The sequence below is a fragment of the Nicotiana tabacum genome, chromosome 1 (genome assembly GCF_000715075.1).
Source record: "Nicotiana tabacum cultivar K326 chromosome 1, ASM71507v2, whole genome shotgun sequence".
NCBI lineage: Eukaryota > Viridiplantae > Streptophyta > Magnoliopsida > Solanales > Solanaceae > Nicotiana > Nicotiana tabacum.
The window spans coordinates 124,404,096-124,422,683 of NC_134080.1; the positions used below are offsets into that span (position 1 = coordinate 124,404,096).

The 18,588-nt window shown below is 37.0% G+C and overlaps 1 long non-coding RNA gene across 1 annotated transcript; it reads left to right on the forward strand.

Moving 5' to 3' along the window:
• The first annotated feature begins 283 nt into the window (after positions 1-283).
• LOC107805885 (uncharacterized) lies at positions 284-3,659 on the forward strand. Its single transcript, XR_001652543.2, has 2 exons — positions 284-1,136; positions 3,322-3,659. It is a non-coding gene; the product is annotated as an uncharacterized LOC107805885 (long non-coding RNA).
• The last annotated feature ends 14,929 nt before the right edge of the window (positions 3,660-18,588 follow it).

Consider the following 18,588-nt stretch of genomic DNA (forward strand, 5'->3'; position numbering starts at 1 on the left):
TAATATACTTTTTTACTTTATTTAGTTATAAAATGAAAATTACAAAAATAGGTTGTTTTAATGGTTTTTATTTTAATAATTATTTTCACTTAAGTAGGGCTAATTAATATTTTGGTAATATTTTTATAGGGGTAGATATTTAGTTAATTGATCCAATTTTATGCAAAACTAGTAATAAAAGCCTAAGTTTTTAGCCCATTCCCTGAGCCCAATACCCTTAAAACCTTTCTTAAAAACCTAGGGACCTAATACACAAAAAGACCTAGGACTAATCAACAAAAAATACAAAATATAACCTAGTAGCTAAGGACCTAGATGGAGGATATATAGACTAACGCCTAAAAATCTAGGAGGGGACGATCAGCGCCGCAATACACAAAACAACCCCCACCCCTGACTTCATCTTCTTCAGCTGAACAATACAGAAAAAACGAAGCCTAGACCCAAGATCAAATCGGCCGTTTTCTCTTCTTCTACACAAAAACTTGAAGAGACCTAAAAAGAAAATGAGGAAGCAACCGTTGCTTCTTCTTTGACACACTGAACCAAAACCCTTTACACAACACAAATGGAAAACAACAAACAAAAACTCCAAAACAAGAACTGAAGAATGACCTTCCACACCTACACAAAGCAGCCATCGCTCGTCGCCACCCACATCGCCGGAAAATCAACAACGACCACCTCTGACCCCATTGCCGGTGAACCAAACCACACCCTTCATCTTCTCCTTCTTCAACCTAAAACAACCTCACCCCAGCTCACTATCGCCGCTGTTTCTTTCCCTTCCTCCACCCTCTACTGTCTTTGTATCGTCGGAGTCGCATCGTCGACGATGAACGAGTAGAAAACAGTCCACTGTTTCATCACCATTGTTCTCGTGTGCTTTACTTCTATGTCGGATGAGTGTAGATCTAACAAGTTCTGGATTTTGTGACGTTTTTGTGCTGAGTTTGGCCAGAATCAGTTCTTTGGCATTCCTCCGCGTGTGTCGTTTGGCTGTGGTTCCAATATCGCCATCGTTATGGTAGTAGCGTCATTGGTTCCGGCGAGTGTCGAGGTTTGGATCGTCGTTCCGTCGAGGTTTCCATTTTGGTCCGGTGATTAATTTCGTTTTGTCTGCGTGAAGATTCAATGTAAGATTCGTTTGCTTTGCTTTCATTTTGGTTTTGTTCTGATCATGTGTTGTTGACTATGCGTTTTGTTTCTTCAGTAACTTATGTGAAGAGTAGTGTTTTTCTTCGATTGTTTGTTCTGATTTAGCTGTAGAACTTCTCTGTTAGAAGGTGCAATAATTGTATATTTTGTGAAAGTTGGGAGTTTTCTTAACTCAATTGAATAGCGTGGATGCAAAGTTAGTCCTAAACCATAGGATAAATTAATTTATGAATCTGTTAGTATGCTTTTGGACCCGCTTTTGATCCACTATCGTAATTGTGTGCACGTTCGCGTGACATAATTACGATTCTAAAAAAACCAATTCGGAGTATGTGTTCGCGCAACTTCGATCAAACTTTTTCTTAATAATAAAATGGGTTTTCATAGGCCGCTAATTAAATTTAGTTCATATAGTCTGAGGTGTGCCATCCACCATTTAGTTATACATGGCCCTCGTATTAATTCATAATTTAGATATAAAATGACAAATTCTCGTAGTTTGCTTTAGGCACGTTAATTAAATAAAGTTTCATAGCTACGGGTACGGTTCCCGTGACGTAGTTGTGAAACACAATTTATAAATCCGGGTGTGTATTTTATGTGATCCGACTTCAATTTCCAACAAGGTTAAATAGAACGTGTCGTGAATCACGAGTGCATTTCATGTAGCGTGGTTTACGATGTGTTAACCTTGAAATAATTCCTTAAATAATTAAAAGCGGTCAAAGGTGAAAAATGCAATAGGTTTAAAATTTGTAATTAATCAGATAAATAGGCCAATAATAATAGTTGAGTGACCATGCTAGAACCATGGAACCCGGGAATGCCTAACACCTTCTCCCGGGTTAACAGAATTTCTTACCCCGATTTCTGTGTTCGCGGACTATAAAACAGAGTCAATCTTTCCTCGATTCAGGATTTAAAACTGGTAACTTGGGACACCATAAATTATCTCAAGTGGCGACTCTGAATTTTAAATGAATAATCCCGTTTCGATTGTCACTTAAATTAGAAAAAAACTCCCTTTATACCCTTCCGAGGGTAGGAAAACGGAGGTGTGACAGCTTTGGCGACTCTGCTGGGGATCAAACTCAAAATCTCTAGTTCAGGGTTCAAGAATTCGAGCTTAGAATAATTGTTATATTTGACTTTATTTATTGTCTGATTTTATCTACATGTTTGGGCCTAATGTGCTAAATGTTGCTTTTTACCGCTTTGATATTATCTGAACTGTATATATAAACTGCTACGAAACCCCTCTTTTCTATCTTCTGAGGAGTGCACGCTGGCGTGACTTCTTTCTGTTAGTGTCATATCCCAATTTAGAACGAGGTTCGGACAAGTTGCAAAGCCGTATGATCTTTTGGTTACCGGTACGCTTCCCCCCCGGCTCGAGTTGTCCGCTCGGGTAAGCAAGGTCTAGAACAATACACTCAGGTTTTAAACCTAGAATAACTTAGCCTCATGCCGGATCCCTAGTAGGAACGCTTGTTTGCATCATGTGCATTTGACTTTGGGGACTCAACACAGGGGTTGGGTCCGCCTAGGACATGTGTACCCAAAATAATAGACCATCTTGATGCATCCTATGTGCCACATATTGCATTTCTTCAAAGGTAAAATGGTCATTTGGCAGACCAATGATAGTTGAGGGCAAATAAAAAGAAAAAAAAGAAAAGAGAGGGTGAAGTGTGAAACTAAAGCAAGTAGGGCCCAGTTATGTTTTCTTTTACATTTTTGTTAAGAAAAAAAATGAAAAATCCTAAAAAAAAAGATTTTGCACTTTCCCATATTTTCCGAAAAAAATAATAAAAAAAAGGATAAGAAAATCCAAAAGAGTTTACATGTTTCATCATTTTCAAGGAAAAGACAAACAAAATATATTTTCTCTAATTTAGTTGTTTTTTTTATTTCTTGGCTGTATCCAATCTGTCCGAACTACGCGAACCTGATTCTCCTCCCTCGGGGCGTGATACGTAGGCAACCCACATAGGGTCCGGTCTTCCTAGTAAATCTTAGGTTCTTGGCTTTGCAGGGTCTTAGCCAAATTTTGCACTTTTAGCCACTTTTAGCCACATAGGTTAATTTTAGAAAAATAGTCACAATCATGTATTGCATGTGCCTAGTAGGGAATGCTATTGTCTCACATAGTGTTGGTTTCAGTTTTCTCATACAGGTGTGGATCTACTTACCGAAATTTGAGCATGACAGATACCCCCAAAACTACTACATTCAGGAGCTGCCTGAGGAGCTTTTTTTTGTTTTAGAGTCTATTGTTCATGTTATACTTTCTAGTCCTGTATAGTAGTATTCAGTCATTTAGTTGATTTTTGAGTCTGTCATAGTCTAGTTAAGTTTGTCAGTCTTTTGTTATTATTTCCTATTTTGTATTTGAAAAATGTATTATAAAATCCAAAAAAAGGATATTTTGCGTTTTTGTATTTCCATTAGAATTTTCTTCAGGAATACTACTCCTAGAAATTGAAAAAAATTTCGTTTGAGGTGATTTTTCTTTTAGGCAATTAATATCTAAAACTTAAAATAAAAATTTGTTTTTATATTTTCTTTAGTATATTAGGACTAAGAATTCAAAAAAAAAAAGAAGAGAATTTTTGTTTTTTAGTACCTCTTTAAAGGTTTTCTCTAAGATATTAATTCCAAAAATCCAAAAAAGATTTTCTTTTGAGGTCCTTCTTTGTGAAATTAATGAAAAATGAATAGAAAAAAATTTCTTTTATTTTTACTAGATTTAGGACATTGTACATAGAATAAATAAGATACCTTATCTTCTATTTATCTTTAAATTTTTTCCTTTAGGTAATTAAAAATTGAAATCCAAAAACAGTTTTTATCTTTTTCATTTCTCGTTACGAAGTTTTTCTTCAGGGATATCAAATGAAAATTCAAAATACTTTTCTTTGGTTTATTGTCTAGATTTCTTTCCTAAAAAAAGAGTCAAAAAATATCTTTCTCTTCTAGGATTTTTCCTTAATAGAGTATTTGTTTCCAAAAAGAAAAGAAAAAGAAAAAAAATCCGTTAAGCTTGAGTTTAGAATAGGTTATAGAACATTAAGTCTAGAAAATTCAAAAAAAGATTTTGCTTCTTTTATTTCTCTTTTCTCATCGGATTAGTCATTAAGGTAAAAAAAGGAAAACGTTAGTTTGTTTCCTTTCTTTCCGATTTTCCCAAACTACGCAAAGATCTGATTTATGTGGCGTCATGATACGTAGGCAACCTACATAGGGTTTGATCGAATCATTTTTATTTTATTAAAAGAAAAAGGAGAAAAAAAAAGAAAAAAAAGAGATGAAATTATGGGATGTGAGAAAGAGAGGAAAGGAAAAAGTGATAATTAGGAAAAGAGGAAGGGAAATGAGCAAGCGAAGAAGTACTAGAAAGAAAAGAAAGAGAAGATTGAAATGAATAAATTGGGATGATGCCATATGACCTTCATACCCTCGAAGTCATGTTAGAGCCGATAACTGCGACTAAGTGCATTGCACATAATGTGAGATTATCTTATGTTAAATGCCCTAACGCTAACGTGATGACTTCATTTTGTTCCTTTTGTTATCTTTAGTATATCAGAAGGGTGGTTGGTTTGTAGTTCTTAAAGTGGTAACTCTTCTCTACAACATAAAGTCGAAAGGCAATGGCAAACGACAACGGAATTGAGTTGGCTGGTACTGGTGCCCAAAAGCAATTGGTTGAACCGGGCAATGGGTTGGTTGAAGAGGTAAGGATGTTAAGACAACACATTGCGGACATGTATCAGGCTTGGATGACTGGGAAGGCACCACCCACGCCACCACCTAGCTTCTTAGATGCTACCCTTACCCAAACTTCGGCCATAGTACCAGATGATTCCCCATACTCTCCAGATCCACCCGCTTATCACAACTTTCCTAACCACTCTAGTAGTTCCATCACTCATCCTCCAATTACCTCTCCCCAAAATTGCACTCTTGTCATATCCACTATCCCCATGAGCACAACTTCTCAACAATCTTCCCTTCATAGATCAGACAATGAACATCCACTCAAAGCTCATGATGCCTAATATTACCCCTCAGAGGTTGCCCACAAGGTTCCTGACTCATACAATCAGAGCCTTCAGAATGAGCCTCATGTTGAAAATAAAAATTCACAGGAAAAGAAGGGCGAGATGAGATATCCAGGAAGCTGAAAGGTATAGAATAGTCCTTAAGGAGCATGCAAGGATGGGAAATCAGATTAACATATTCCCTGATGTTCGTCTGTCCGCGGGGTTTAAAATGCCAAAGTTTAACTTGTATTATGGGCGTGGAGATCCACTAGCCCATCTGAGGGGTTATTGCAGTGAAATAAGAAGTGTTGGCAGGGAAGATGATTTGTTGATGGCATATTTCAGTGAGAGCTTGACTGGGGCAGCCTTGCAATGGTATACTCATCAAGATACCAATAAGTGGCAGGCATGGGATGACATGGCTCAAGGTTTTGTTCGACACTTTCAATACAATATAGACGTTACCCCAGACCGTTCCTCCCTATCTAATATGGAAAAGAAATCGGACAAAAGCTTTAGGGAGTTTGGGCTCAGATGGAGGGAACAAGCTACTCGAGTCAGTCCCCCGATTGGTTAAGAAGAAATGGTCGAGCTTTTCTTACAAGCCTAGGGGCCCACCTACTTCAGTCATTTGATCCCGGCCTTGGGTAAACCTTTCAATGATGTGGTAAAAATGGGGGAGATGGTAGAAGAGGGAATAAAGTCAGGCAAAATCATGAGTTATTCTGCATTGAAAGACACTACAAAAGACGCTCAAAATATCTCGGTAAGTTTTGGATGGAAGAAAGAGAAATAGAAAAGATGTTGTTGAGGCGCGCCAACGACAGGATCCAGTGGGCATTCCTGCTCAACACTTTCAACCTCGACATCGACCCCATGGATATCCCTATGCTCCAGATAATCCTCCCCAATGCTACTTCTCTCCACAAAACCCCAAAAGTCGTACATCACCTTCCCAGTACTCTGTCCATAATGCACCACCATATGCTCCACACCCATGAGGTCCGCGATAGCCTGCACCACTTCCACAAATGTCTTACTTGCCCCCTCAAGCATATCAACCACCTACCCGAAAAAGGTTCCAATCGAGGCCAGAGTACAAGATGAAAAGGCAAAAGCAAAAGGAAGAGACTTTCACTCCCCTTGGAGAATCATATGCCAGTTTGTTCCAAAGGTTGAGGCAATTAGACATATTGAAGCCGATTCAGATAAAAATGCCGAACCCTCTTTCAAAGAATTTTGATTATTCTCAAAGGTGCACCTATTGCTCTGATGCCCCGGGTCACAACACAGAAAAGTGTTGGCATTTGAAAAAAGCAATTCAGAAGCTTATTGATGCAGGTGATAGTGTCGTGCAAAATCCAGATGCAGTAGACACTAGCCAAAGTCCATCGCCTGTTCATAATGAGACGCATATGGTGGGTATGATTTGTTTTGAAAAGGAATATGAGAATTCTTCTGAGATCCTCGGAGGTCCACGTGCTATAAAGCTTTCAGCTCTATCAGAGGTTGATCTTAAGAACGAGCCGGCAAAAAGGACCCAAACGCAATTTGCTAAAGTCAATGTGATGGAGACTTGTGAAGGTCCTAGTAATGTTGATGCGAAACTCCATGGCTAAGATGCCGTGCTTGGTAATTGGAAAGACGCTCCATTCTTGGTTAGCCGTGGGAGGAGTAGTGGTGGTTTATTTTGTTGTCATTTCTGTTGTCCGGGTTATTTTCAGGGTTGTGATCTGGATATTGTCTTGTGACTCAAACCCTTCTATCCTTTTATTTTGCCCAGTTTATTTAGTCGTAGTAGCTCGTTTAATGTTGTCTGGTTTTTGTTCCAGGGTTGTACCCCAGTTTATTTTGCTTGTCTTGTTGTTCAAAACCCTTCACCGTCTGTCTAATGCAATTTTCTATTTTCTGTTATTTCTAGTCATTTTTTGTTTAGTTCTCTTCTCCTTTTATAGTTCTTTTCATGCTGGTTCTAGTGACATGACATGCACGCGTAATTCTCAGTCTGGTATGAAAAGTTAGTTTAATCGTGAAACAATGAAACAATTTTGAAGATGATAGGGACATTTGAGGGAAGTAAGTAAAGGGATTTTGAGATCGCTTAAAGCCCGAATTGTGTGAAACTGCGCAGATAATTTGGGAAGTTAATAGGGTGACAAGAATTCGTTTAAGGAGAGTGCATCCCGGACAATTTGAAGTGAGTAGTTTTGAGTTCAAGTACACCTTAATTTGCAAGATAAAGTCAAGGGAGTTTGCTCCAAATAGATGGAGGGTACCCATCATGAAAAAGAAATCACCCAATAAGAGTTCTGTACTTGACAAGACACTAAAAAGGTGGAAAGCATATCAGTGATAGCAATGCCGAAGCTGTAAAAGAAATGTTGTGTGTGCTTTTTTTTTTTCATTTCAAGTTGCATGTGTTGTACTTGGCATTTTCAGGGATTGGGAGGCCCTCTTTCAGCTACCCAAATACTTATACCACTTGATACCCTTTTGAGCCTGATCCGATTTCTTTGACCTCCCCTCTTTTGGAATCAAGTTAGTCACACAGAAAAAAAAAAGTTCATGTCCCCATAGGTTTATTTTAGAAAGTTCATTCCAAAAAAGAATGAAAAAAAAGAAAAAGAAAAAAAAGAAAAAAAGGGAAAAAGAAAGAAAGAAAAGAAAAAGGAAAATAGTAACAAAAAGTAGTCTTGTGAAATACGTTTGACCTGATTCTTGTCACCACAAGATACGTAGGCAGCCTTACGGTTCGATCATACCAAATAAAATATTTCATAATCCCATGAAGTCGAGAGTGAGAAATTCTATAAGAAAAGAAAAGAAAAAAAGAGAATCAAATTCCTTTGTTTTAGAAATTAGGGCAAATATTTTAGAATAGATTCTAAAAGTTGTAAATAAATTAACCCGTTGACTTAGTTATTTTGAGATTTTATGATATCCTTTCTTTCTAACCCGTCCAAAAGCCATATTACAGTCCAAAAAAGACCTCCCAGATAATCTTTGAGAGTGCTGAGTTTAGACATGCCAAGAGTATATGATGTTTTTACCATGGTTAATGCCTTGTCATCTGCAGAATCAGAGGAAATAAGAAGAAAAGAACAAAATGAGAGAGTCTTATTGGTGTAAACCTTCACAGGTACCATAAGGCGATGGTGAGTTGAGAGAAAGAACAAAATGAGAGAGGTTTGATGGTGGAAACCCTTCGGGCACAACAAATCGAATAAGGATCGTGAATCAGATTGGATAATCAGAGCATTGAAGTCCAGTTTCACGATTTAGAGGTATAACAAGAGTTGAACATCAGACTTGCTTGACAGATTAGGCCACTTAATCTAAAGGTGCATGTCATGTTCATTAGAGTTGGTATCCACATCTGATAAGTTTCTACTTTGTAGTTTTTTGTTAGGAATAATCTCTTTCCATTGTCTTTACTCTGTTCCTTTTGTCTTGTCTACTTCCCCTTCCTGAGTCTGTTTGGTTATAACAAGTGAGAAATGACTTCAAAATTTGCTACCAGCTTTCCAATTGCATAAAACATGATCTGGCTAGCACATCAAAGTGGCATAAGTCAGGAAAGATTAGCATGCGCACTGAGTTGGTAACAATCAATGTGCTTTGGGATTCATATGAAATACAAAGGTTTGGTATATGTCAATTCATGAACAATGCAACAAATAGAGGATGTTGGGTGAATGGATCAAAGGTATTTTCTGTGATAAGGTTGACAAATAAAGTGGTTAACCAGTGACAAGCAAGGTCTTCCAAGCGGAAATTAAAGTTATCATGGCAAGTGAAAGAGCAATAGACCTCAAGGTCTAGGCCAGTGGGTTAAGTCCGGAAAGAACAACAAACGCATCGAGTTGGAAAAAATCAACGTGTTTTAGGATTCATGTGAAATACAAAGGTTCGATAAATGTCCAATCATGAGCAAAATGCAACAGATAGAGGATGTTGGGTTTGAACGGATCAAAGATATCTTCTGGGATAAGGGTGACAAAGAAAGTGGTTAGTCAATAAACAAGCAAGGTCTTTCGAGTTGAAATCAAAGTTATCATGGAAAGTGAAGGAGCAATCGCCTTCAAAGTCAAGGCCACAAACCAACCATCATGTTTAAACTTACAAGTTTTCTTTGTTTGAAACATGGGTGAAGACTATGTCCAAATCAAAGCTTGGAAGCTTGAATTTTTCAAATTCCTAAATTATGTCAGCACAAAGGTAGTTTGAGAAGGGGAAAGAAATTTGTTCGATCTGCAGGAACCCTTCATGAGGAAAAGCATGATTCAGGGGCAAGGAATTTTGTTCATTCTGCAGAGATCCTCCAGAAAGAGAGCACGTCTCATGTAAGTTCATTCTCGGCTTCTCAGGACCCTCCTGGACAATGAGACCTAGTTTAAAATTCAAAACATTCATGAGTAACAAGATCTAGCATAGGCTCCACCTTGAGGAAATATAAGTTGGCTTTGAAGTTTTCATTCTTAGGATGAGATTCAATTTGAAATTTTTAGGACCCTCCTGGATAATGGGACTTAGTTTAAGACCTCCATTAGATGATGAGATTTAGCATAATTTTCACCGTTAGGAAGTTGAATTTAGCTCTGAAGTTTCTACCCTTAAGATGAGTTTTGATTTTAATTTTCAGGACCCTCCTGGATAATGGGACCTAGTTAAATTTCAAGACCTTCATAGATAAAAAAATTTAGCGTAATTTCTACTTTGGGGAAGTATAATTTAGCATTTAAAGCTTTTCACTTTTGAGATGCGACTGGGTTTGAAATTTTCAGGATAGGGAATTTAGTTTAGAATTTATTTTGATAACAAGAATCGGTTAACATTAACAGATGTTCCCAATATCAAACTGGGGCAGAAAATTTCTTTTGTTTTGTCTGTTTTGTTGAAATTAGGAGCCCACCTGGAGAATAAAGGGAAAGCAATTCAAGTGTTGGTAATCAGGAGCAGAACAAAGGGAAAGCAATTCAAGTGTTGGTAATCAGAAGCCCGCCTAGAGAACAAAGGGAAAACAATTCAAGTGTTGGTAATTAGGAACCCACCTGGAGAACAAAGGGAAGCAATTCAAGTTTCGAGGAAAAATAGTGCAAATATTGGTAATTAGGAGCCCACTTGGAGAACAAACAGAAAGAATTCAAGTGTTGGTAATCAGGAGCCCACCTGGAGAACAAAGGGAAGCAGTTCAAGTTTCGAGGAAAAACAGTGCAAATGTTGGTAATCAGGCACTCTCCTAGAGAACAAAGGGAAAGAAATTCAAGTGTTGGTAATCAGGAGCCCACCTGGAGAACAAAGGGAAGCAGGTCAAGTTTCAAGGAAAAACAATGTAAATATTGGTAATCAGGAGCCCACCTGGAGAACAAAGGGAAAACAGTAATGTTCAAAGAAAGACGGTTATAGTTCAACAATCAGGAGTCCACTTGGAGACCAAAGGGAAAATGAGTCAAGTTTCGAGGGAAAAGTAGTACAAGTGTTGGAAATCAGGAGCCCACCTAGAGAACAAAGGGAAAACAACAATGTTCAAAGGAAGATGGTTCAAGTTCATCAATCAGAAGCCCACCTGGAGAACAAAGGGAAAACAAGTCAAATTTCGAGGGAAAAACAATGCAAGTGTTGGAAATCAGGCACCCACCTGGAAAGCAAGGGAATGCAGTTAAAGTTTTGGCAATCAAGCGCCCACCTGGAGAGCAACGGAATACAGTTAAAGTTTTAGCAATCAGGCGCCCACCTGGAGAGCAAGGGACTACAGTTAAGTTTTGGCAATCAGGTACCCATCTAGAGAGTAAGGGGATACAGTTAAAGTTTTGGCAATCAAGCACCCACCTGGAGAATAAGGAAAGCAGTTCAAATTTCAAAGGAAGACAACACATGTTTCAAGGAAAAACAGGTCAAGTTTTGAGGAAAAGTAGTTCAGGTTTTGGCAATCAGGCACCCACCTGGAGAACAAAGAAGGCAATCCAAGTTTCGAAGGAAGATAGTTCGAGTATTGGCAATCAGGCGCCTACCTGGAGAATAAGGGAATTTACTTCAAAATTCAATTCAAGTCAGCAACAAAAGAATCTCGCAGCAAGAATGCGAGTCGACAGTCCGAGTTGATCAACAGAAGTTAGTCACAATACAGAATAAAAAAAAAAAAGCAAGAAGTGAATCCAAATGCAAAATTTGATGAAAGATGTGAGCTTCTCAAGACATGGCTGAGGTCACAAGCACTGCATGCCCGGTCTTGATCCGAAGAAGATTGAACTAGTACGTGCAGCTAGCAAGCTTCAAGGTTCTAATCTAAAATCTGCATGAAGAACCATTCAAGAATCAAGATCAAGCTTCAGAAGACTTATACATAGGAATCTTGTAACTCATAGTTGATAGACGTAGTTAGTCTTTTTAATTTTTTTGATTTTGATGTAATAACAGGACCGCAAACCGAAACCTCGACGGAATGGCACCTCAATCGGCTCTCCACCTCGGTATACTCCATCATCTCACTCACTTCTGAACTACACGTGGCGTGATTCCTTTATAGCCAAGGATATGTAGGCAGCTCAGATACCAGGGCTCGGTCACATTCTCTTTTCTTTTAGTTTTTGGTTTCCCTAAATAAGGGTCGGGTCAAAAAACCTGTCTAGTCGTTCTTTGTCTGAAAACTCTTCGCGTTTCCAATCAAAGAGGGGCAGCTGTAGACATGTGATTTTTGATCCTCCCCAAGATTTCACCCATTTTAGCGTAAAATATTTAGTTTAGGTCTAATATAACTATTTCAGCTAATTTTGACTCTTTTACTTTATTTCGTCACAAAATAAAAATTACAAAATAGGTTTGTTTTAATGGTTAGTTTTATTTTAATAATTATTTTCACTTAAGTAGGGCTAATTAATATTTTTGGTGATATTTCTATAAGAATAGATTTTTAGTTAACTAAGCTAATTTTATGCAAAGCTAGTCATAAAAGCTCAAGTTTTTAGCCCATTCCCTAAGCCCAATACCCTTAAAATCTTTCTTAAAAACCTAGGGACCTAATACACAAAATAACCTAGGACTAATCAGCAAAAAATACAAAATATAACCTAGTAGCTAAGGACCTAGATGGAGGATATATAGACTAACGCCTAAAAATCTAGGAGGGGACGATCAGCGCCGCAATACACAAAACAACCCCCCACCCTGACTTCATCTTCTTTAGCTGAACAATACAGGAAAAACGAAGCCTAGACCAATATCAAATCGGCAGTTTTCTCTTCTTCTACACAAAAACTTGAAGAGACCTAAAAAGAAAATGAGGAAGCAGCCGTTGCTTCTTCTTTGACCCACTGAACCAAAACCCTTTACACAACACAAATGGAAAACAACAAACAAAAACTCCAAAACAAGAACTGAAGAACGACCTTCCACACCTACACAAAGCAACCATCGCTCGTCGCCACCCACATCGCCGGAAAACCAGCAACGACCACCTCTAACCCCATTGCCGGTGAACCAAACCACACCCTTCATATTCTCCTTCTTCAACCTAGAACGAACTCACCCTAGCTCACTATCACCTTTGTTTCTTTCCCTTCCTCCACCCTCTACTGTCTTTGTATCGTCGGAGTTGCATCGTCGACGATGAACGAGTAGAAAACAGTCCACTGTTTCATCACCATTATTCCCGTGTGCTTTACTTCTATGTCGGATGGGTGTAGATCTAACAAGTTCTGGATTTTGTGACGTTTTTGTGCTGAGTTTGGCCAGAATCAGTTCTTTGGCATTCGTCCGCGTGTGTCGTTTGGCTGTGGTTCCAATATCGCCATCATTATGGTAGAAGCGTCATTGGTTCCGGCGAGTGTCGAGGTTTGCATCGTAGTTCCGTCGAGGTTTCCATTTTGGTTCGGTAATTAATTTCATTTTTCTGCATGAAGATTCAATATAAGATTCATTTGCTTTGCTTTCATTTTGGTTTTGTTCTGATCATATGTTGTTGACTATGCGTTTTGTTTCTTCAGTAACTTATGTGAAGAGTAGTGTTTTTCTTCGATTGTTTGTTCTAATTTAGCTGTAGAACTTCTCGGTTAGAAGGTGCATTAATTGTATATTTTGTGAAAGTAGGAAGTTTTCTTAACTCAGTTGAATAGTGTGGATGCAAAATTAGTCCTAAACCATAGGATAAATTAATTTATGAATATGTTAGTATGCTTTTGGACCCTCTTTTGATCCACTATCGTGATTGTGTGCACGTTCGCGTGACATAATTACGATTCTAAAAAATCCAATTCGGAGTGTGCATTTGCGCAACTTGGATCAAACTTTTTCTTAATAATAAAATGGATTTTCATAGGCCGCTAATTAAATTTAGTTCATATAGTCCGAGGTGTGCCATCCACCATTTAATTATACATGGCCCTCGTATTAATTCCATAATTTAGATATAAAATGACAAATTCTCGTAGTTTGCTATAGGTGCGTTAATTAAATAAAGTGTCATAGCTACGGGTACGGTTCCCGTGACGTAGTTTTGACACACAATTTATAAATCCGGGTGTGCATTTCATGTGACCCGGCTTTAATTTCCAACAAGGTTAAATAGAACGTATCGTGAACCACGAGTGCATTTCATGTAGTGTGGCTTACGATGTATTTTAAATAACCTTGAAATAATTCCTTAAATAATTAAAAGCGGTCAAAGGGTGAAAAATGCAATAGGTTTAAAATGTGTAATTAATCAGATAAATAGGCCAATAATAATAGTTGAGCGACCGTGCTAGAACCACGGAACCCGGGAATGCCTAACACCTTCTTCCGGGTTAACAGAATTCCTTACCCAGATTTCTGTGTTCGCGAACTATAAAACAGAGTCAATCTTTCCTCGATTCGGGATTTAAAACCTGTTACTTGGGATACCATAAATTATCTCAAGTGACGACTCTGAATTTTAAATGAATAATCCCGTTTCGATTGTCACTTAAATTAGAAAAAACTCTCTTTATACCCTTCCGAGGGTAGGAAAAAAGAGGCGTGACATTGGGTACTCTGAATCTTGATTCTTTAAAGGAAAAAGGATTTTTTGGGAGCTTCACAAGGATATCCTCCACAATAGCCTTTTAGGCACTTCGTTGTTTTTCGAGCAATTTATGCAAAATACCTATTAGCTGAAAGTTACCCTTCTTTGAATTGAATTGGCTTGATTTGATTTGGCTTAGTTTGAATTGATTTGGCTTTGCTTGGCTTGGTTTAGTAGCTTAGTTTAACTTCATTTGGTTGGCTTTGGCCGGGCATAAAAAAAGGAATTTTCACCTCCTATTGCAAAGGTTAGCACCTTATTTATTTTAAATAAATTATATTTTATAGATACCTTTTAATATTTATAGCAAAATATTTAATTTTGGTTACCTCCTAACCCTAAGCCACTAAATACGCTAATCAGTTACACTATTTTCTTTCTCTCTCTACTTTGATACATCTCATTCTCTTCCCCCATCCCATTAAAATTTTCGATCTCCTCCTCCTTCCACCGAATTTGTTTCTGCATTAAAATGGCTTTTCCAATTTTATCCAATGAGAGACGGTCCTTATACGAAGTCAAGGACCAGTTTCAATCGAGATGTACAAATGTCATGAAGCCATAGTCACGAACATACTCGAACAACTGCTGAGAATGGACCTCCCTTGCTTACCTGACGAAACAAGAGTGCCAGATGCAATGCTACCGAAGATTGTTTTTGTGACTGGAAAGATGTGAATATAGTTTTTATTGCCAAATAACTCAGAGTGAAATTTCCCGAAGGCGGCACATTTTTACTACCGGCTTCCGGTGAACGGCGGATGCGCCAGAAATTAGGGTTTGTTCTTGAACAAAGACGGTGGAGTTTGAGGCTGAGCAACTTGATTTTCTGTTAATATATTTCAATGTATTTTTATGTATTTCATTGTATTCATTGTCTTTTTTTTCATTGTAATTCAATGTATCTCGTTGTATTCCATGTATTTTATATTATTCATTATCTTTTTTTCTCATTGTATTTCAGTGTATCTCGATGTATTCTATGTATTTTATTATATTCACTGTCTCGCTATATGCCATGAATGTATTCATAAGTTTTTTTTAATTAATATAATTTATGTATTCAGATGTATTATATAATTTCTCTAAAGATTGCTATGTTTTTGGGGTATTTTTCGATTGAGAATCTTTTTTATAACCTAAAATACAAAATTTGTGTGTTATAATTGAGTTTGTTGAGTTATATTAGGAGTCTATTATGTTAATTGATTCACTTTCCATTTTAAAAGTAATGTAATCCCCTATTTCACGCCGTGAATACAGTCAAATACAATAATCTATCCAGCTGTAATCCCATGTTTCACTTCATGAATACAGTCGAATACACTCGAATACAATTGATTAGCTGGACTTCCCTGATTCACGCCTATTTTTGCTACTGTATTCATGAATACAATAGCTTAAATACATCAAATACATCTTATAACCACATAAAAGTTATCTATAATCCGTAATATAACAAATGGTATCTATAGATGGCTAATTACTACTAAAATATAGCGCTTTATGAAAATTTCTCTAAAAAGAGTAGGGGAACAATTTAAGGGTAAGGGCAAGTAAATAGTTTGTGGTCGGTGGGTATTTGCCAAAGATCCCCTTGTTTTTTACCAAGCTAAAAAGCCCATTATGGTTAATTAGGTCTTTTCCAAACCGATCGAATCGTATCGTATGTGCTGCATGGTGGAAAATCACAAAAAGTTGTAGTTTTATTTAATAGGAGCGTCAATGGATATTTGAAAATCGAGTAAACCAATCGAATCGTATCGTACCAAACTGATTTTGATTTTTTTTTTTAAAAAAAATAATAAATATAAGTTTTTATATAAATCTATAATTGTAACTATAGTTAGGACAAATTTTTAATTTTATGAAAATAAATCAAAAAAATACTGAACTGTATCGAATAAATTTACATGTGAAAATTTTATATATTAAGTTTAAAAATAATAAAGTATTAAAGTTTTCCTTGGGCCTTAGAACTATGAAAGCAGTTACAAGCCAAAAAGCAACTAAAACTCAAAATCCTAATTCTCAAACCTGTGAGGCTACTCCTATTGAAACTAAATTATTTCGAGCATAGTCATTAGCAAGACACAAAGTATTCTAGCAATTATGATAGCTAACTATAATGTATTGAATATATTTCTTTCGTATGATTTAAATTTATTTTTTTGAATATTTAATCTTTTATATACTTTATTCTTGAGTCCCAGCTTGGTTAATATCTTTTCACTCGTGTGATTTATATTTTTTTTTGTCTTTGCTTAATTTCCTTTACGCAACTATAGAATAGTTGATGGATCTATACTCTAGCCATCTTTCATGTTTTCTTAATTCATCACCCTTTAAATAGTAAAAATATCTGGAGAGTTTTGCTAAGTCCTAGAAAAGTATGTATGTTATTGCATTCTTCTTCTACTAGTGGGTTTTATATGATACTTAAAAAAATACCAAAAATTAATCAAACCGTACTGATACAGAAAAAAGTCGACATGATTAGGACATATTCGAAATGTCTAATTTTGGTTATACATAATAGAATAACCTAAAAAGTGGTTGTACGATCCGATCGGTGTTTTGAGCAATTAGACTTCGCTCGGTTATTTGAGGGCATGAATAGCTCCGTAGGAAGTATTATGACTTATGTAAATCGTCGGTTTTGGTTTTCAGGTAATTCGGAATTGATTTGGAAGAATGATTCTCAGCTAAAAGCTTTAAATTTGAAAGGTTTGATCAAGTTTTGACTTTTTTGAATTTAACCTCGGATTAGATTTTTGATGGTTCCGTTGGGTAATTTTTGACTTAAGAGCACGTCCGGATTGTGATTTCGAGGTCTGTAGTAGAATTTGGCTTGAAATAGCGAAAGTTGGAATTTTGGAAAGTTTGATCGGGAGTGGACTTTTTGATATCGGAGTCGGATTCCGATTCCGGAAGTTGGAGCAGGTCCATAATGTCAAATGTGACTTGTGTGCAAAATTTGAGGTCAATTGGATATGATTTGATAAGTTTCGGCATCGGTTGTGGAAGTTTGAAGTTTCAAGTTCATTGATTTCGAATTGAGGTGTGATTCATCGTTTCGATGTTGTTATGCGTGTTTTGAGGCCTCAAGTAGGTCCATATTATTATTTAGGCTTGTTGGTATGTTAGAATAGGGTCCCGAGGGGCTCGGGTGAGTCGGATAGGTTTGGATTGTGTTGCGCTCATTTTTTATGTTTCGACGTCGTTTTTCAAGCATAAATGGTACTGCATTAAGCAAATGAGCTCTAGTTTCTGTTTTTATTGAAGCATTAGATCCGTATCATAATTACGGAGCCATGTCAAAAAGAATCGTCGAATTTGGAAATCGTATGAGGATTTTATGGTCATTTTACTAAGAATTGGGCTGCCAGATTTTTCAGATTAATTACGAAATTGCCACCAAATTCGTATTTAAAAATCTGCACTATTTTCAAATATTGAAACCAACATATCTCCTTCAATATAAGGTCAAATGGAGTGATTCAAGAGCCTAACATAACTAAAAGTTTACAAGGAATCCATTGGAAGCATCAAAAGTGAGTTTCAAAATCATTTGGCACGAGAATCGAGGCAAAATAACTGGCAGAAAAATATATAAAATAAGAGATTGTTCATTTGATCATATTTTGAGTTGGGGAGCTCGGGTTTGGGCGATTTTGGAGGCGATTTTCACCATATATATTGGGGTAAGTGTTCTTTACTTGGTTTTGGTTATATTTCATGAATCCAACTTCGTTTTTGGCATTTGATTGTTGATTTCAAAGTGAAATTTGGGGGTTTTTGCCTAAAGTTTCATAAAGTGAATTTTTAAGTTTTGAGCATCGATTCGGAGTCAGAATTGGATGAAACTAGTATGGTTGGACTCATAATTGAATGGGTTATCGGATTTTTGTGAAATTTTTTCGGGTTCTGAGATGCGGGTTCGGGTTGGGCTTTTGGCCGATTTTGGGCTTTTGATTAAAGATTCGATCTTTTTTTATTGGAATTGGTTGCTTTAGCATTGTTTTATGTATTTGAGTTGTTTTTGGTTAGTTTCGAGCCGTTCGGAGGTTGGAACGCGCGAGATGGAATTTTTGGAGCATCTCTTGGCTTGCTCGGTATTGGAATTGACTTGTTTGAGGTAAGTAATGATTGTAAATCTTGTCATGAGGGTATGAAACCCCGGATTTCACATTACTTTACTATTTTAAAGTGAATCACATGCTAGGTGACGAGCGTGTGGGCGTGCACTATGAGGTATGTGATTTGGTCAGTCCCGTAGCAACTATAAAGTTGCGTATTTGACTTAAATTATATGATACTTATGTGTTTTAGAAAGAATTTCCTATA